Source organism: Anguilla anguilla, chromosome 12 (assembly GCF_013347855.1).
Source record: "Anguilla anguilla isolate fAngAng1 chromosome 12, fAngAng1.pri, whole genome shotgun sequence".
Taxonomy (NCBI): Eukaryota; Metazoa; Chordata; class Actinopteri; order Anguilliformes; family Anguillidae; genus Anguilla; species Anguilla anguilla.
In genome coordinates this window covers 28,247,103-28,259,145 of record NC_049212.1, presented here as the reverse complement: position 1 = coordinate 28,259,145, position 12,043 = coordinate 28,247,103, and the positions used below count along the sequence as shown (strand labels likewise).

Here is a 12,043-nt window from a genome sequence, read left to right as displayed (position 1 = left end):
GCCTTTTTGGTGTTACAGGCTCTGCTGGTTTTTGATCTGTCTTGGCACAGGCTGTTTTGCTTATCAGTGGACTTGGTGATTTAATTGGTAATAGGTGTCTGATAACAGTGAGCAAATAAAGTATACTTTACACGTTGGATAAGTGAGGAGTTTTAGCACTTGATGTCGGTTGTGTTTGGTATTAAGGGAGCTAACAGACATACAGTATTTCACTTAATTCTCACTTGCCTGACAAAATACTTCCAGAAGGATAAAATTAAGCATAAAGACCCCCTCTACTCAAAAATGTGTTTTTTTTTAAATGGCTAACTTCTCTTGGAAGCATGACTTTGGTGGAAAAACCATATTAAACAAATGTTAATTCGATATATAATATTTTTTTAAGGTTTTAAAATATATCTGGAGGGGCATTTAAAAAATGTGTATGTAATGATAACTTTATCTATAATATTCACTATTCCAAGTCAGAACCCCTGATAAAATAGAAACTTTACAATAAATGATTCCATAACATTTGTACACATTCTAGTTATTCAAGGAAAAACATGATGGAATGTTCAACGTTTGGTAACCATGTTCTTTTCTCCTTTTTTCCTCTCTTCCCCTTCCTGGCCGATGGCGGGTTTTTCCTCACCAAACTTTTGGGTCACGAAAGGTATGTTAAACCCACACGTGCTCTGCTGTAAATATTGTCCTTCAAAAAGATGCTGGATTGTATCCATAGATGCTGTTTATAGGATCACAGATTATATCCATTGATGCTGTTTATAGGATCGCAGAAACTGAATTATATCCATTGATACTGTTTATAGGATCACAGATTCTGGATTATATCCATTTATGCTGTTTATAGGATCACAGAAACTGGATTATATCCATTGATGTTGTCTTTAGGCTCACCAATGCTGGATTGTATGCATAGTAGTTGCTTATAGGATTACAGATGCTGGATTGTATGCATAGATGCCTTTTATAGGATCACAGAGGCTGCACTATATCCAAAGATGCTGTTTCTAGAATCACAGATGCTGGACTGTATCCATATAGCTTGCCTGTAGGATCTAATTTTTAAGATTATTATTATTATAATATTATCCTGCAAATGCTAAACTACAGAAGGCCCATGGAAATAGATTTATACACTGTTGATCTTGTTAATAAGAAATGAAACATGGCACACATGATTAATGCACAGAAATGTCATATAGATGTTTTTAATGTGTTTTTATTGAACATAATTACTAATTTTGACATAAAATGTAATCTGAACATGGCTCCGTTGAGCTAATAGAACTGGCTGTCATTGTCAGACACACACAAAAAGTGATGAAACGAAGATGTTTAATTTGCCCTGGGGAAGTTTTTAAGTGTGGTTCCCCACCTCTCTTTTACTGCTTTGCAGTCTTTATGGGATTGGGCTCTCCGGTAATCCTCAGTGAAATTCACATCTCTCAGGTAGTTCTGCTGGTCGAATTCAGTTGATTAAACCATTCTCCTGCGGGACCTTGTTATAATGTTCGCTCTCATGTTTTTAATGGCAAGCAATAAAGCAAATAAGTCACCTTTTAAAAACTGTACACTGTTACACAATACTCATGGGAATAAAAGCAAATTAAATATAATGAATTGGAACACAAGTATCCACACGTGCACACGTGTGCTGGTGCAAAGCAAATTAAAATGTTACATGACAGAGTTGGATAAAATGATGAGCCACTTTTTTTGCAGGCTGTTTTCTTTTATATTTTTCTACAACATCTACTGCATCTTGTATTTATTGTTTTGCTTGTTATAGTTTCATAAGCCCATGAAATATGCAACATGAGACTCTCTTTCTTCTGGTGCATGAAGCAGTCGATTGGCACTGGCAAACTCCTGGCAGGGTGTCTTTTAAACGCAAGCGGCCTGTGCAGGTCCGCACTCGGGCCACACCGCCGGCCCGTTCTCCTGATGTGCTGGATCGAAAATGTCAAGGCATCCACTTCCATGCACAACTCCCTCCACAGCATCGCGCACTAGGCTGCTGGTGGAGCAGTTAGAATTAGATTAACTCTCTGGGGAATATGCTGCAAAGAGCTGTAGCGTGTTCCCGCGTTTCTGCTGCATGTGATGGTATGTGTTCTTATGTACATGTTGGTTACAGAGAATAATGCAAAGGCTTGCCTGGTACCCTGCTGGTAACCCCATGCAATCCCTCCTCTCTTCTGCATGCTCTGCTCTTGTTGTGCTTTTGATATTCAGTGTGTTTTCTTAACAGTATCCCTCAAGAAATACTTAATACAGTTTCTGCAGATGAGAAGCAGGTTCAAATAGTATTTTTATAGATACTGATATTGCACAGAACTCTCTGGAGCTCAATCTTAAGATGAGCATCTTTTTTTTCCCTGGCTAGAGCAATAATCACAAGAATTCTGTGTGCATGTGTGTGTGTGTTTGTATGCGTGTGTGTGTGTGAGAGAGAGAGAGAGGGAGAGAGAGAGAGATGTGTGTGTGTGTGTGAGAGAGAGAGAGAGAGAGAGTGTGTGTGTGTGTGTGTACTGAATAAATAGTATTTTTTTTGATTTAGCACTAAGGACAAACTACTGGAGAAAAACAGTTCTTTAGCCTGTGGCAAATTTTTTAATGGTTTTTTGCATTCTGACACGTACAGGAGCTGAAGTTTGCATGCAGGAGTGCAATTAAGAGTTTACATCACCTCAGTAGTGCAACCATGCAGTCCGCACAGTTCTTCACAGTGCATGTTACATTATTTATTGAAAGGCACCCAAGGTGACCTACGTTTTCCATAAGAGCCAATTACACAGCTGCATGTTTACCGCTGCTGTTCGGGTTAAGTATGTTGCTCAGGGGTCCGCAGGGGAACCTGACTAGAACTGATGGGTTACACACATCAGGCACTATGGCTTAGCGCCAGTGCGTATGCCAATAAAATCATTTCACAGGGTGAATGTATTGGATCTTATTGCTGCCCCCTCATGTCTTTCTTTTATAGGGTGAGTCAAAAACACACGCACGCACACACACACAGCCACTGTGTTCATAGTTCATAAAAGTTAGCTATTAATAAATAGTCATATGAATTGTTGCAGTGTGTTTCTCATTTCAAAAGAATATGCTGCAAATCGCAACCCATATCAAAGCAGGAGCTGCTCTTGTTGATGGCAGCTCAAGAAGAGATGATGGTTGCCTTCCAAACACCCTAGAGCCCTCAAAGTTTATGCATGAAGCAACCTAAATAGAGAACTGACCAGATGATTTATTGAATCAGAATTTAGGATAAGTGGGCTAAGAGACGGCATTGCCACAAAAGAGTCATTTAGAAACTCTTATTTTGCCACTTATTGGGAAAAGAATTAACACTGTTCCACTAGTGGCTCGGCTCAATACATATCTTGCAGGAAGTTTCAATGTTTGCATTTGCTTTCTAAAAACACTAATTATGCTAAATAACCATTTGTTTCCTAGATTTACCCAGAAGTGCATATTCACAGAATCTGTAAAAAAACAATTTAATTCTCATAATTTCCCAACAGCTCTCAAACTTGAAGAGCTGGTCTTCGTTGCATGCTAATTTGCCTCGGTTAGAGCTCTTGGAAGTGAAGATATTTATTTGTGGCAGGATTTTGCACTTCAAACCATGAACGTACATGCTGGGGAAAACATGCATTAATGATGCCATCACAAAGCTGCCCATGACTCCCACAAGACAGGAGTGCAGGGAGGAAGATGGTCACCAGGGGGTCAGGGATATCAGAAAGGTCTCTATGGGAGATGGATGGCCAGCAGATAAGAGCTAGCACATCCACACACTCCCTCCACCTGCCAAATATCTGTCTTTCCTTCGTGTCACTTATTGTCTGACACAAAGGCCTGAAATCAGACTGATGAGACAGCTGTCTACAAGATGGTCTTGTGTCAAATTCAACCTCTTCAGTCAAGCTCTCTACAGAATGCAGGCACAGTGTTCTTTCCAGAATATACCGTTGGTACAGTTTTATTTACAGATATGGGTACATTGTTCTATGCACAGTACCGGTGTACTTTTCACAGTACAGGTACATCATTCTCTACAGAATACAGGTATGGTGTTCTTTTCAAAATGCCTGTAATTTCCTTTACAAATGCAGGTACTGAGTTCTTTACAAATGTTGGTAGAATACAGATAGTAGTGGTGGATGTTCTTTTTTGGTGAGGGTATACTAGTTATATTTTGATATGCTCGTTTAGATATTTGATATGTAAAAATCATGAAACCGGAAAAAAAACCTGCTCTTGTGTCCTTTGTGCTCATTGGTTGACATCCAACTGTAGTGATAAGTGTAGGCCAAAATGAAATATTGGAATATCTAAGCCAAGAATCTTCCAGATTGATATATTCCCACATAACAAGCTGTCACAGGTTGACCTGCGTGGCGTGCAGCAGGCACGGGGCGTGTTGTCTTTAGGATAGTGAGGCCATCAGAGCCTGCTGTGTTCCTGTCAGCACGGAGCTGAACATCTGCTGGAGGGTGGCGTCAAGGTCCTTCCAAGAGACTCCAGCCCAACACAGTACCATGCAGTACTGTGTTCAGGGTCAGCACAAACTGACACGGTTGTGGTAGAGAGCATAACGTGGATACAGGGCAGAATTGGTGGCGGAATTGTGATGGTATTGGTGGTATTATCAGACTGGGTCATGAGCAGTGCTTAATCAATGCCTCATTGACAGAACTTAAGGTCTGGATTCATTCAACCTTTTGACTTGACTTCGACTTGAAATAAATCCATGTGTTATTTTTCCCCTGCAGAGTTTGGTGAATTAGCTTTAGGGGATGCTGAACTCAGCTAAAACACACCAGCACAGCCACTTAAATGACAGAATTAAAATAAATAATGAATGTCTTTAGCTGTTGTGGTCTATGCTGTCCAATCTTTTCTCTGTAGGAAAGAAACCGATCACAATTTTCCGCAGGACTGAGCAGCCCTCACAAAATAGAGCGTCCTGAAGTGAGCTGGCACACCTGTGCACACTTGTCAAATTGTGTTTGTGCCAAAACTGGAAACTAACACTAATTTAATTTAAGGACAATTTCTGATTGAATCAAAGCCAATGTTCTTGAAACAGACATTATAAAATAAAGCCAGCTTTTTACCATGCAGAGCCATGAACCACATGTGTAACACTACACAGTGTAAGTATGCACGTGTGTTTGTAAGTGTATGTTTGTGTGTGTGTGTTTGTATATGTTTGCGTGTGTGTTTGTGTGTGTGCATGTATTCTCATGTATGATTTTCTTTTATGTGTTTGCATGTGTGTACAAGTGCAAGTGTGTTTGCATGTGTGTTTGTATGTGAGTGTGTGTGTGTGTGTTTGTATGTGTGTGTGTGTGTGTCCACTCTATTCACCACGTCTGGGCTGGCACTCACGTTGTTAGATAACTAGAGCGAGTACTCTTCCCAAGCTGAGTGCTGCATTCATTGTTGAGTGGAGTATGAGTTCTCAGAAAGAGTGATAAGCAGCCTAGTCTTTCTGATGCCAGGTCCTTTGCAGTTGTTGGCAGTTACAATTGGAAGAAACACAAGGCCAATTCCATCCAAAAAATAGACCTCTTTCATTATTTAACATCCTTTTATTTAGTAATGTTTTTGTAGATACCTGAGAAGTACGCTGAACGGTACTCTGCAGATCATTGCCAAGCAACGGGCAGAAAATGTATTTATTTTTGGTCCTAATAACTGTGCAGGTACAGTGTACCTGCATACTGCATACATACACATTATTGCATAGGTATTACAGTTGCTGCTGCCTTTGGCTTGTGTTATCCTAATAATGGTTAGGGAACTGGACTAGGAACTAAAAGGTTGTAGGTAAAATTTCCAGCGTGTTACCCTTGAGAAAGTTACTTAAACTGAATGGCTATATGAGATACAGATACAAGTGCAGAAATAAATAAAATGCTGGTTCAGCTTCAGATAACATAATGTAACATAGTATAATGTGATGAGGAGGACAGGCCATTCAGCTCAACAACACTGGCCATTTTCCTGCCAATGAAGCGTACCTAGTTCTCACCGTATACCTACAGTACACCTACAGGTACATACAGATACCAGTACGGGTCCAGATACAATACTGGTAAAGCTACAGATATAGATACTGGTCAAAACAGAATGCAATAATTTTCTCTCTAGAATGATATTTACACATACTGTGTATCAACAATATGGGATGCGGATTTTTAAAAAAATTGTCCTCACTGTTCCAGGTAAATACCTGCACTAGTGGTGAATTCTGCAAGGTGAACATCATCTGAGCTCTTGTGTTTTTGTGGATATGCTAGAGACAAATGAAGATGTTGACCATCTCGGAAATTAATAACTATCTTCTTTGTTGATGATTAATGTAATAATCAACATGCTACAAGAAACTGCACAGTCCATTGCAAGAACAGCGCTTTCAAATGGAACAACCCCTCTTCTCCCCCTCAGAAACAATTATACCCTTTTTTAGAGAAGGCTTTCATTGAGTGAGAATCTCATTTAAATGAAAAAAAAGTTTTAGACATTAAAAAATGAAAACAAAGTTACCAGTTTGTGCTGCGCAATCATATTTTATTAATGACATCAATTAATATCGGAAAAACAAAAGGAGTAAAGCTGAAAAGACTCGCAGCACACATAAATCTCGGCCTTCCTTCCGCTGACTGAGCTCCACGGATTGTTTGCAGACTGTTTCACCTCCTGTCCGTTTCTCCAGCCCACGGGAGTTTCTTCTTCATCTTCTTTTCTCTGTCCTGATCCTTTGTAGCTTCCCCTTGTTACATTAATTGTGCGTAAATATTAAGGATTTTTATTAGTATTTTTTATTCGATACTTATTTTCTGCCATTTTGGGGTGCTGAAGTTGTCTGTGTTGATCCACTGCTGTCAATTGAGGGAGCCAGGCCGACGCATTGCAAACGCACGGCTCAGTTGCACATACTCAACGTGCGTTTTCATGTCCGTGTGGAGGTAATAAACCCCAGTCCTCAAGGGGGCGATCCAGGACAGTTGCAAAAGACTGAGCGGAAAAAACACAAGAAGAAGAAGGATTCATACTGTTGTTACCTGATATAATGCCCTTTGCTGCAACGCTAGAAACTGCAGCCTGCACTTGCATTGCTTTAAGAATTTCAGGTGACACATTTTGGAACGCAGCTACGTGTGAAACCAACTTTGCCTAGCTTGAAGCGTCTGTGTTTGCATACTTGCGTAGGGTATGTTTCGGGCCTTAATGTGTGGCTTGTGCAGCCTGGCTGCAGATGCTCTTTTGGCCAGAGGATGTCGCTGATGAGCGATGAGAAGTGGACAGTCCACTGACTGCTGTCCCTCCCTCCCTGGCTGATGTTGCGGCAGCCACAGCCAGCACTGGCATGGTATGGACTTAAGACCAGACTTTGCACCCCTCCACACACTGATACAGTGCTTTTACAGTTACCAGACTGTGGGGCCATCCACACACTGGAACAGTGTCTGACCAGATACTAGACCTTGGGGTCCGTCCACACACTGGATCTGAACATGTTTCAGAATCATATAAATGCTATAGATCTAAGGAAAATGGAAACGTTTTGGCCTTGTTTTGGGGGCAAATAAATTCAAATCCATTTCAAGTGTACAAGACCTACACACTTCTGTATTCACATGAGTAGTCGACCAGTATTTACCACAGGTTCAAGAGTATTTTCATGAGAATCCTTTCAAACCAAGTCATCCATGATAATGTGAACATGAACTTTGTGCATTCTAACTGTTCAAATAAGAACAGCTCTTTAAACTTCATCACAGCTGTTCTTTGGAATCGCATCACGGATCTTGTGTTTCTCTTGTCTCAAGATGCCAAAATGAAATCCCAGGTCACACAATGTTGGGGAAGATTCCAGTTAGATAATGTTCCCCAAACATCGCAGGAAGGCATTCCATGTGAGCTGCATACAGACTTACAGAACATATTTCATGATGGTTACCAGGTGTGTGTGTTTTTGAATGCGTGTGTGTGCGTGCATGGGAGCGTGTGTGTTTGTGTGTGCATGAGCATGTGTGTGTGCATTTGTGTGTGTGTGTGTCCGTGCGTGCGTGCGTTCATGCAAGTCTGTGTGTGTGGCTGTGTGTGTTTGTGTGTGTGCCAGTGCGTGTGAGTGTGTGTCTATGTGCATGTGTATGTGGGCTGTATCTGTCTCATTTACTCCAGCTGTGTGGAACTTCATGAACAGCAGTCTGTACCTGTTTAACTCCACATAAGTTCAGTGAATAACAGAGATTCCGCATGCTAAATGAATCCTCCCAGCATGCAGTTCCTCTGAAGCAAGCGTTACCACTCTGGGCTGGGCCGTTATTGTTTAGTATGAGTACACTTTATGCGCAGTTGGCACAATCACACAGCAGGCGCCCCACCAACCAGCACACTTGCTTTCGCATGATAAGATGTGGCCAACTCCACTAGTTCAACGTTGCCTGGGCAACAGTGCAGCCAATGATGTGGCACTCTGCATGGCGGCTGCCAGATTTGGCACTGGCGTGATTGGGATTTCAAACAAACTATAGTAGAACATTACAGTAGAACTGGTGTCTTAGCAGGGCACCAGGGTTACTTAGCAAGCTTATAGCTGTTATTTCCCTCAGTTACCCTGATATTTCCCACCTGCTCACCTCAAGAACTTGGCAAATATACTTTATCTGGAATGAAAAAGAAGGTAGTGCAAATGCTCCTTTTAGAGAACAACTTAGACATTATATTTCTTGAACAAATGAATCAATAAAAACTGCATAATTACTTTGTTTCAGATCATCACAAATACAAAATTGTTCCTTCATCATCACAAATACAAAATTGTTCAAACATAAATGGGGCCTATCCATTGGATAAATGCGAAATTTGACAAAATAGAAGGGCATAAAATATTATGTTAAGGTATGAGCTGGGTACACTTTTTGATCCTCACTGTAAATTAATTTGTCACATTAACTTGTCACTTTTATTGTTTCTTCTCACGAGTTAAGCTGAAACTTTAGCACTACATCACTTGCTATGCTAAACAAATATCTATTTTTTTGCATTTCATTTGCATGATTGACTATGAAAACATCTTAATAATGAACTGAATGTTAGGGTGTACAGCTAACGTTCAATGTTTATGAAGACTGCACAATTGCAAGCCGAGACAGTGAAATATGATTTTTTTTTTATTTTTTATGATTCATCCTTAAGATGACTACATTGAGATAGAAGATTGCATTGTAACAAACATATTAAAGCTAGAAAAAGCACATCATGTGTATTATGTGCCTCTTCATCTTTGAAAGAAGAATAATGAGGGGTTTGTTTAGCTGCAGTCCATCGCAAATATTGACACAAGTATCTGCCACAATGATCGATCGTTGTTACATAAATTCAGATATGAATTTTATAATGCAGGGACTACATGATGAGGCTGATTCTAATCTGTAGTCCAAGTAGCCTGTTTTACAGTTTTGCAACAAATTCTCAAGCTGTCTTTGCAAATGTTATTTTATTTTTTCAGATTAGTATTGCAAATTGAAATAGTTTTCCTATTCTTAATTCTTTTTTTCTGGGGGTGGGTTGGGGGGTAGGGCATGTGATTCATCAGGGCATTCAATTCTGGTTTGATTTTAGTTCTATCTCTAGATCTTTGACTTGTACAAATGAAAGCTCACCCCATCTCCAGATATTGGACTCGCAATGAGTGAAAATCTGTGTAAAGTACTGTAGCATAGTGAAGAATGGGTTTAGGCCAAAGTGACAATACGACTGCTGACAAATGTAAGTGAATGTCTTGTCATGTACAATATCCAAGCTGGATACATTGGAATCTTTGGAGAGTTGGGGACAACAAACTATATCCAGTTCCTATATTATAAAATATTACTTGCAATTCATTTAGCAGACATTTTATGTTTAATTTTAACATACAACCCATTTATACTAGTGCATACTTCCTGAAGCAATTCAGCTTAAGGGTGCCAAAGCAATGCTAAACTGGAACTCTAGTAACACTGTTATTACAGAGCATAATGCTAACACTGCTTTAGCATACCAATAAGCGAAGCAAAAACCTACGGCATTACAGTGAAGATACTGAATGGTCAGGAGAGCAAACAAGCAGGTTACAGGAGCTGAGTTGATGTCTTACCATCCGCATCTAAAAGGTGGTGAGTGAGTGTGCAACTCCACCCGGGAGACGATGCAACCAGCTCAGAGGTTGCTGGGAGGTATGTGTGTGCTGGAGTTTAAGGTCTTAAGATCAGCTGCAGGTATTAAGGAGCCATGCCTCTCAGTACTCAGTAGCCTAACACCAGGGCCTTGGATTTGATGTGGCTGCGATTGGAAGTCAGTGGAGGGAAACAAGGAGAGGCAAGGTTAATTAAGACGAAAGGGCAGCCTAGCAGCAGCATTCTGAATGAGGGCAAGTGGCCTGGTGTCGCAGGTGTAAGGGGTCTTGTGGTGTGGGAAACAGGCTGCCCGCGGTCTGCAGGTCGATGGACTCAAAACATATATTAGTCAGCATTTGCCACTGGCACTGTTTCAGTCAATTTGTCAGTCAACATTTATTTTTGTGAATTTATTTATTTTTATCATTTAGAAACAAAGATATCACACAATTTTTAAGTGGACTTGTGGTGAAGCACAATCTAGCAGTTGAATCTAGCATCATTTAGTTGGACTCTATAGCTGATTAGCATGCCATCTCCACTAACGTTCACCACCAGGCAGCTGCTTATCAACATTAGCATGTCACTGTAATAGCTGATATTTTTCAATTAAAGCAAAGAATAGCACGGAAATGTTGTTGTCATGCCGCCATGTTTATTTTCTATCAGTGTTGCTAGCTAAATTCCATTGTCAGTGTTTCTGTTCCCAAACTTGGATTGACAGATAAAAACACAGGAACATCATTCTTAGGCAAGGTGATGATATTTAAATATTTAAATCATGCAGTGCAGATAGTACTTTCACATTTTGCTCACATTACTGAAAGATATGTATATATATATATATATATATATATAGTGTGGCTCTGGTCCTCAGCTTCATTGAAGAGTATCAGTAATTGTTTATTTGTGTAGAGTTTTCACACACGCAGGAAAAAAAACAACATTCCGTGCTTCATTTCCATTTATTTAAAGCCTGGTTCCAGGGATATATTATGTATGCAGGATTTCCCCCCAGCTAACCTTTCAGTGAATAGATGAGCTGTTGATTGAATCATCAGTCTGGAATTGCCAACACATTTCACCGGTTAGTCCTTTGTTCCAGAGATAGGTTATTGTGTTTACAAGACAAAAATGAATACAAATACCTTACCGAAACCCCTTATACCTCAGAGGAACATATTCCTACTTAGACCATTAGAAATGCAAACATGGTGAAATGAATTGGTTAATGATATTTAGTTGTTCTGTGGGGTCTACAAAACAATTATGCAGCAGTGCTGAATTTTAAACGGACAGATATGAACAAGCATGTGTCCATTAAACAACTTGCATTCTCTTGACTATTTAAATATTTACAGAAACATTCCACCGACTGTAAATTTTTGTTGCATAATGAGTTTAACTGCAGCAGATTGCATGTGAATATGATACTTAAATATCTGTATTCATTCAACAGATCAATCAAAATTACTTAACTGAGACATTCAAAAGGTAAAGCCAGGAGTACAAAGGAGGGTATATGTTAGCCAATTAGACCAACCATACGCTGAGCGATGCAGTTTATTTTGACGCAAGTCAATATAGCACTCGTTCTGGAAAAGTTTATGTCACAGAGGTATGCGTACATGCATTCTGCTTTGTTACGCATCAATATTTATTCAATGTGTAAATACTGGTATCCCGTCTCTGGCTCTTCATTTACCCAGCCGTAACATCAGTGGTGTGAATTTAAGGGTGGCACTTTAAGATCCATTATGATATCGACGCAGCACAGTGTAACTGGCTGTGCCATGCACCGCCCTGAATGTGTGGGAAGAGCAATAAATGATTAAATCTTAAGATGTTTGGGCAGC

At 40.0% G+C, this 12,043-nt stretch overlaps 1 protein-coding gene across 2 annotated transcripts in view; it reads left to right on the top strand.

The window, feature by feature from the left end:
- lsamp (limbic system associated membrane protein) overlaps positions 1-12,043 on the top strand; it is an 869,619-nt gene that overhangs the window by 474,636 nt on the left and 382,940 nt on the right. The window lies entirely within an intron of this gene.